The sequence below is a fragment of the Megalopta genalis genome, chromosome 10, assembly GCF_051020955.1.
Source record: "Megalopta genalis isolate 19385.01 chromosome 10, iyMegGena1_principal, whole genome shotgun sequence".
Classification (NCBI taxonomy): domain Eukaryota; kingdom Metazoa; phylum Arthropoda; class Insecta; order Hymenoptera; family Halictidae; genus Megalopta; species Megalopta genalis.
In genome coordinates, this window is record NC_135022.1 from 1,878,726 (window position 1) to 1,887,500 (window position 8,775).

Below are 8,775 nucleotides of genomic sequence, written 5' to 3' on the forward strand. Positions count from 1 at the left end.
GGACATGCCGATTGATTATATGATGTGTGCACAATCGGTAGTTTATGAAACTCCTGCATCATATCAGGAAATAAATAACAGAAATAATAGGGAACAATGGGAACAAGCTGTTAGAGAAGAAATTAATTCTCTTATGGTGAATAAAACTTGGACATTAGTACCAAGGCCTAGCAATAGAAATATAATAAATTGTAAATGGGTATTTGCGATAAAAGATGATGAATTTGTAAACCCATTGAGATATAAAGCTCGGCTGGTTGCAAAAGGGTTTAGCCAAAAGTATTTAGTAGATTATAATGGAACCTTTGCTCCGGTTGCAAGGATTTCAAGTTTCAGATTCATAATTGCTTATGCTAATCAATTTAATTTATTAATCCATCATATGGATGTAGAATCCGCATTTTTAAACGGTATATTAAAAGAGGAAATTTATATGAGAGTACCTGAGGGAATTGAAAACAAACAAAATCAAGTTTGTAAATTAAATAAAGCTTTGTATGGATTAAAACAAGCAGCAAGATGCTGGTTTGAAGAATTAGAAAAGGCTCTTAACCCTTTCGCTACGGACACCGACTATAGTCGGCGGCCGCGCGACGTGCTGTGTGTACGGATGCCGGTTATAGTCGGTGTTCGCGCGACGTGCTGTGTGTACGGGTGCCGACTATAATCGGTGTCCGCGAAGCCATCTACGCTGACCATTAGAAAACAGAATCTACTATACCGGTAGAATATCTTTTGAATCTAATAGCTCGTACTGAACTAAAGCCTGCATATTTTACATACGAAATAAGAATCTTCAATTTTTTTCTATTGGATGGTAAAGTATTTGTAAGGCAAAAAACTATTTTAGAAACCAAGGATTATAATATAAAGTATCTCTTGAACCGATATTAAGTCGGACAAGATATAGATTAAAAATATTATTGTCTTATTTTACAGTTAAGATCGATGTTGAGGTTAGAAACGTTTATCGGAAATTTTTAATTGTAGGTTTGTGTAAAATTTGCTTTTTAATTTTTATTTTCATCCTTGTTAGAATGCCAGGACGGAGTTCAAAAAGCATACTATTTTTGAATGGATTAACCGACTCCGAATATGGTTCCGAGAGTGAAAATAGATAATTTCACTCTGCACAAAAATAGAAGATATATATGTAATACCTCAGACTCAGAAGTAGAAAATAATGTGAGACACAATAACGACTATTGCGATTCGTGGACCACAAACACATTCATCCCCAAGATACATCCATTTACAGCTGAAAATACAGGAATTATAGCAAACATTAGCAGATTAGCGAAAATAATTGATTACTTCTTGCTTTTTGCTTCAGAAGAGTTCGTGCAATACATTGTAAATGAAACAAATGACTATTGGTTAAAAAAAAATAACAATAATATGGAAGATAGTGAAGGAACGACACTATCCGAAATATACCGCTTTTTTGCAGTGTCATTTCTAATGACACGCAATAAGAAGCTAACCTTACGTAGTGATATTTTTGGAGAGATTATGCCTAGAGACCGCTATTTTAAATTGCTATCGATGCTACACACAATTCAGCCAAAATATCATATCTCCCAATGATAAATTATATGAAATAAGGAACGTGGTCGATATGCTCCGAAATAATTTCAGCCAATCATTTTATCCTTACCGAGACTTGTGCATCGATGAAAGTTTACTTCTCTATAAAGGGAGACTTTCCTTCAAACAATATATTCCTTCAAAGAGAAGTAGATTTGGCATCAAGTCATTCATTCTTCGTGATTGCCGAACTGGTTTTGTACAAGACCTTATTATTTATGCCGGGTCATCGACTATGTGCAGCAGCCAAAATAAGGAAATCGGCAAATCGGGAGCGATAGTAGAAACACTAATGGCGCCCTATCTAGGAAAAGGACACACTGTTTTTCTAGATAACTGGTATTCAAGCCCATCCTTGTTTAATTTATTGTATGATAATTATACAAATGCGTGTGGGACGATAAAAAAAAGACGACGAGGAATGCCAAAGATTACTGATATACTGAGAAAAGGAGAGGCATCTCCCCGTTCAACTACAAATTTATTAGCTGTAAAATGAATGGATAAGAAAGAAGTTTATATGTTATCCACCATGCATACTTCAGAGTTTGCAACGGTTGTTAGGCGTGGAGGAAAGAAAATTCACAAACCAGTATGCGTCTTAGATTGTAATAATTGTATGGGTTCTGTTGACAAAGTAGACATGGTGATTAGCACTATAAATTCGACACGTAAATCTATGAAATGGTATCGTAAATATTTTTTCCATTCGCTGGACATATGCGTGTGGAATGCATACTGTCTATATAAACATAACACACAACAACCGATATCTATAGCCAAATTTCACTTAGAATTAATCCGACTAATATTGCAAAAATATCATATGAATAATACTTATCCTCATCAAAAAGGCAATAACAATCCATTACGGCTAAAAGACAAACGACAAAAGACGCGAGACTCGATATGAATGTGAAGATTGTAATGTTGGTCTCTGCGTAACACCTTGCTTTAAAATCTACCATACAGAGTTATATTACTAAGAATTATTGTATAATTTGATATCTAATTACCTTAACTGTATTTTTATTTATAATAATAGTAACTTTTGTTAATATGTAAATTTCTGAATACCCACAATATACTCATTTTTATGTTTTTCTATATAATATGACGAAACAGATGTTACATAACTCTTAAAAAAGTATACATACGAGACAATTCCAGAGTACCATTGAAAGACGTACGTGCGAACATCGAAGACTACCGATGCGCGATGTGCCCACTGCGCGGCGCGGTACCCCGTTCAGTGGCGCTACTCCCGCGGAACGGACTGCCGTAGCGAAAGGGTTAAAGAAAAAGATTTTCAGAATTCCCCAGTTGACCGTTGTACTTATATTTTAGATAAAGGAGATACTTCTAAAAATATCTATGTAGTTTTGTATGTCGATCATTTGGTAGTTGCGACAGCTAATATCGTAACGATGAATAATTTCAAAGACTACTTAATGAACAGGTAATGAACAGTTTCATTAGAATTGAAAGGACTGGAGAAAATATAACTCTAGACCAAAGTACTTATATTAGAAAAGTATTGAAGAAATTTAATATGGATAATTGTAAACCCATAAATACTCCACTTGAAAGTAAGCTTAATTATGAAGCCCTGAATTCAGACGAACAATATGAGGCACCTTGTCGAAATGTTATTGGTTGTTTGATGTATATTATGATCTGTACGCGACCCGATCTATGTGTAGCTGTGAGCATTTTGAGCAGATACACAAATAAAAGAAATAAGGAATTATGGATTTGTCTTAAAAGAGTTTTAAGATATTTGAAAGGCACGACAGATATCAAACTAACGTACACAAGAGGTACACATGATAACATCTTGATAGACAGCAGGGTATGCTGATTCAGATTGGGATGGAAACGATATGTACTATAGAAAAAACACAACAGGTTATATATTTAAATTGTTCGAAAAATATACAATTAGTTGGAATACGAAAAAGAAATCATCAGTCGCGGTCTCTTCGACTGAGGCTGAATACATGGCTTTATTTGAAGCAGTTAAAGAAGCATTATGGTTAAAATCTTTAGCAACCAGTATCAAAGTAAATATATCAGAATCCATTGTAATCTATGAAGACAATAATGGTGGTATTAGTTTTGCAAACAACCCAACTCTCTCTAGTCACAAAAGATCAAAACATATCGATATTAAATATCACTTTACCAGAGAGCAGGTAGAGAATAAAGTACACTGGAGGTATGCCCCGCCTTTTCAGTGCTGCGCCGAGTCCTAAGAAGGGAAGTTGGTCGCGACCTCGCTCTCTCCAGCTTAGTTGGGGCAATGCTGGAGAGCCCGAGAAAATGGGCGGCAGCCATCGCCTTCTGCGAACAGGTAATGTTGCAGAAGGTGGCTGCCGAGCGGGGTCGCCGTGAGCGGGGGGTGCGGCGTGTGCGCCCACGCCTAGAGCCCCCCCCCCCCCGAGCAGCTGAGAATAGGTGGGCGGCGGGTGTACCAGATTATGCTGGTTTAATTGCCCGCCGCCCGCCAACCGGAGATGTCCTCCCTATACCGGGAGTGGGGCGACGAACATCGTCGCCCCCGACGGCCGTCGTGCCCAGGGCGGGAGCCCTGTGCACCCTCATTGAAAAGCGGCCGTCGTGACGATGCGGTGCGGGGAGCGGCCCCCCGCACCGCCGAACCAAGATTATTCATGGGGGAGGATAAATCTCCCCCCGGGACGCGGCCGGCCACCGCCATTCCATCCTGGTGGCCGGCCAGGCGAGGGGGAGCCGCGGTTGTGTTCGTTAAGAGTTCCCGTGGCTCCCCCAGTAATCGCCAGCGCCCTAGGCCGCCGTGGGGGTGTTAGCGGGTCAAACCCCGCACTACCCCCGTCCCGTCCTTCGTGCGGGTCGGGGGTGTCTGGCCAGCGATTTCCCCCACGATAAAAAAAAAAAAAAAAAGGTAGAGAATAAAGTGGCAATATTAAAATATATTCCAACAGGTCATCAATTGGCAGATATGCTGACCAATGCGTCGCCTATACCTGGGCGTGGTGCGGTCCATGGCCTTGTACGGCGCCCCGATCTGGGCGCCGTCCGCGAGGGCAAGCCGGCGCATCACATCGTTGTTGCGCCGGCTTCAGAGACAAATGGCCCTTCGTCTCATACGAGGTTACCGCACCACGTCTACCGTGGCGGCGCTTGCTCTGGCGGGAGAAATTCCCTTCGAGCTGCAGGCGGCGATGCGCGCCTATGTTTATAGGCGCATATGCATCGCTGGCCGGGCTCGGGGGGACCCGCCGGAGCAGGAGGCGGTCCAGTGCTTCGAGCTCCAGGCTCGGGGACTTGCGCTCGCCAGATGGCATGCGGAGCTTTGTTCCCATGCCGGCGAGCGCGTCCCTGGGGCTCTCCTGCCGCACTTCACCTCGTGGCGGGAGAGGCGGTTTGGCAGGCTCACCTACCGTGCGACGCAGGTGTTCACCGGGCATGGCTGCTTCGGTGTGTACCTGTGTCGCATCGGTCGGGAAGCGACGACGGTGTGCCACCACTGTGGCGCGGAGGAGGACTCGGCGCAGCATACACTGGAGGTATGCCCCGCCTTTTCAGTGCTGCGCCGAGTCCTAAGACGGGAAGTTGGTCGCGACCTCGCTCTCTCCAGCTTAGTTGGGGCCATGCTGGAGAGCCCAAGAAAATGGGCGGCAGCCATCACCTTCTGCGAAGAGGTGATGCTGCAGAAGGAGGCTGCCGAGCGGGGTCGCTGTGAGCGGGGGGTGCGGCGTGTGCGCCCACGCCTAGAGCCCCCCCCCCCGAGCAGATGAGAGTAGGCGGGCGGCGGGTGTACCAGATTACTGGTTTAATTGCCCGCCGCCCGCCACCCCCCCCCCCCAACTGAAGCTGTCCTCCCCATATTGGGAGGACGAGGCGGTGTGGGGTGCGGTCCCCCGCACCGCCGAAGCAAGATGATTCATGGGGGGAGTATAAATCTCCCCCCCGGGACGCGGCCGGCCACCGCCGTTCCATCCTGGTGGCCGGCCAGGCGAGGGGGAGCCGCGGTTGTGTTCTGTGAGAGTTCCCGTGGCTCCCCCGCTACTCGCCAGCGCCCTAGGCCGCCGTGGGGGTTTTAGCGGGTCAAAACCCGCACTACCCCCGCCCCGCCGAGGTCAGCCCTGTCTGACCAGCAGATTTCCCCCACGTTAAACAAAAAAAAAAAAAAAAGAAAAGATATGCTGACCAAGCCACTTCCAGGACAGAAGTTCATCCAAATGAGAGTTGGAATAGGCGTACTATAATAGAATTTTTTTTCTCATTGTTCAATTATTATAAGAAGTAAATGGTCTGGTCAGGTTTTTCTGGGTTTCCCTTGACCCTTAACAACAAATGTTGGACCATATTGTATTTCCCAAAAGAGAGAAGATATATCATATTTAGTTGATAAATATACATATTTTTATTGGTTGCATGTTAATCTTGTATTTACCTTTTGTTTAATTTTTGAGGGGGCATATTGAAAAAAAATCTTTAGCCTCGGACAAAAATTAATCTATAGTTTACTTAGGACTGAGATTCGAAAATATCAGATTACGTTTCCGCCGGTTCCGTCAGCGGGCACCGACGGTGATGTAAACTGTATATCAAAGATACCGCCATATACCATCGCCGGTGTCGTTAGAACACATCGTGCTCTGACCGTTAGTGATCCCAGTACCGCGTATACAATGTAAGACGCGATGAATGACCGTCTCTGATTGGTGGAGAAGACCACACCAGAAAAGGTATATAAGCAGGCGATTTTCAGTTGTCGGTCTCTCAGTTGATTTTGGTAGCTCAGTCAGTTCGTACATATACCTTCTCTCAAATAGAAGTAAAAATAAAGCTTTTTAAGAAAAAGGATTAATATCATATTTATTTGAGAAATAATCCAAGCCATACTCCCAATACCGATATTTGAACTGATGTTTGGTATCGTATAATAAGTTTGCAAATCGAGCAGGCCCAGTTCGTAATCGGCATTGTTGAGATCTATAGGCGGGAAGTACTTGGATGATAACACGCTACTTCTTCCCGATAACGTGAACGTGTATGACATTCTTGCGACGGACTATATTAGAGATCCTCGCAGAAATTTCACACACAATTGCCCGCACACGCTTTCGTTGTAACTTTGATAAATCTTGTGATTGTACGTGATGGTCGGAAATAACGAATCAATTCGATAGGTGGTCGAAGATCTCCAAAACTATCGAAGTAACTGACTCGTGAATCATGCTTTATATACGCGACCCAGTGCGTTCCTGAACCATGACCGCTATCCAGATTCACTATTCCTCGTTCGTTTACCCATAATGAAAACTCCGCGAAAATGCGGTAATTTTTTATAGACGATTTTCAATTCAACGTCCGTCGTCGAGTTATCTTTTTTCCTTTCTTTTGACTTTTTCTTCTTCATTCCTTTTTCACGTTTGTACGGCGCGAGATACACTCCGCGACCCTCCATAGCGCGATTGTGTCGTCGCGCTTCTTCCAATTGTTTCTTCGCAGCTTTCGCATCGTTTATTGTTTTGATCACCCCAGCAGCGCCATCTGTCAACGCTTCCAAAGCTCCCAAAGCGGGTAACAACAGCGGTAGAAAACCGCCTCGTTTGGCGATCGGTAGAATTCTTTCGATACTGTTTCTGCCTTCTTCCTCTTTCCTTTGACCGTTCGTCGGTCCTCCTCCTTCTTCCTGTTTTTCTTCAGACCCATACCTAATCTCATCAGAGCTGTTTTTACCAGTCTGTAACGGTATAGAGAGCAGTTTTTACCAGTGTGTAACGGTATACAGAGCTGTTTTTACCAGTTTGTAAATGGTATATGGAGCTGCTATGCCAAGGTTTGTTTTATTTTTCTGTTGATTATGAAAAAAGAAAAAAATGTACGTACGTCAGTTTACATGGACATGCGCTCTATCATTGGAATATGGGGAGACTGATATCTATAGTTTCGTATGACAGTCATTGAATATCCGGGTTCCGACCTGCCGCACGTTCGACGATCACGATGAGATAATTCCGAAACACGGATCATTGCTACAGAGTACTATACGGTGCGTAATAAGCGGCCCGTGAGGATGTGGTAAAACGAATGTTATGATTAGTCTGTTGGAGAGTCCGAATTGGCTGCGATTCGCAAACGTGTACGTGTATTCGAAATCGTTGCGTCAACCACAGTATCAATACTTGAGCAACTTGCTCTCGTCCGTGGGGGATGTAGGTTATTTTGCCTTCTCGGACAACGCGGACGTGAATCCTTTTTTTTTTATCGTGGGGGAAATCTGCTGGCCAGACACCCCCGCCCGCACGGGGGGCGGGACGGGGGTTGTGCGAGGTTTGACCCGCTAAAACCCCCACGGCGGCCTAGGGCCCTGGCGATTACTGGGGGAGCCACGGGAACTCTTAACAAACACAACCGCGGCTCCCCCTCGCCTGGCCGGCCACCAGGAAGGAATGGCGGTGGCCGGCCGCGTCCCGGGGGGAGATTTATCCTCCCCCATGAATAATCTTGGTTCGGCGGTGCGGGGGACCGCTCCCCGCACCGCCTCGTCACGACGGCCGCTTTTCAATGAGGGTGACCAGGGCCCCCGCCCTGGGCACGGCGGCCGTCTGGGGCGACGATGTTCGTCGCCCCACTCCCGGTATAGGGAGGACATCTTCGGTTGGCGGGCGGCGGGCAATTAAACCAGCATAATCTGGTACACCCGCCGCCCGCCTATTCTCAGCTGCTCGGGGAGGGGGGGGGGCTCTAGGCGTGGGCGCACACGCCGCACCCCCCGCTCGGCAGCCTCCTTCTGCAACATTACTTGTTCGCAGAAGGCGATGGCTGCCGCCCATTTTCTCGGGCTCTCCAGCATGGCCCCAACTAAGCTGGAGAGAGCGAGGTCGCGACCAACTTCCCTTCTTAGGACTCGGCGCAGCACTGAAAAGGCGGGGCATACCTCCAGTGTATGCTGCGCCGAGTCCTCCTCCGCGCCACAGTGGTGGCACACCGTCGTCGCTTCCCGACCGATGCGACACAGGTAGACACCGAAGCAGCCATGCCCGGTGAATACCTGCGTCGCACGGTAGGAGAGCCTGCCAAACCGCCTCTCCCGCCACGAGGCGAAGTGCGGCAGGAGAGCCCCAGGGACGCGCTCGCCGGCATGGGAGCAAAGCTCCGCATGCCATCTGGCGAGCGCAAGTCCCCGGGCCTGGA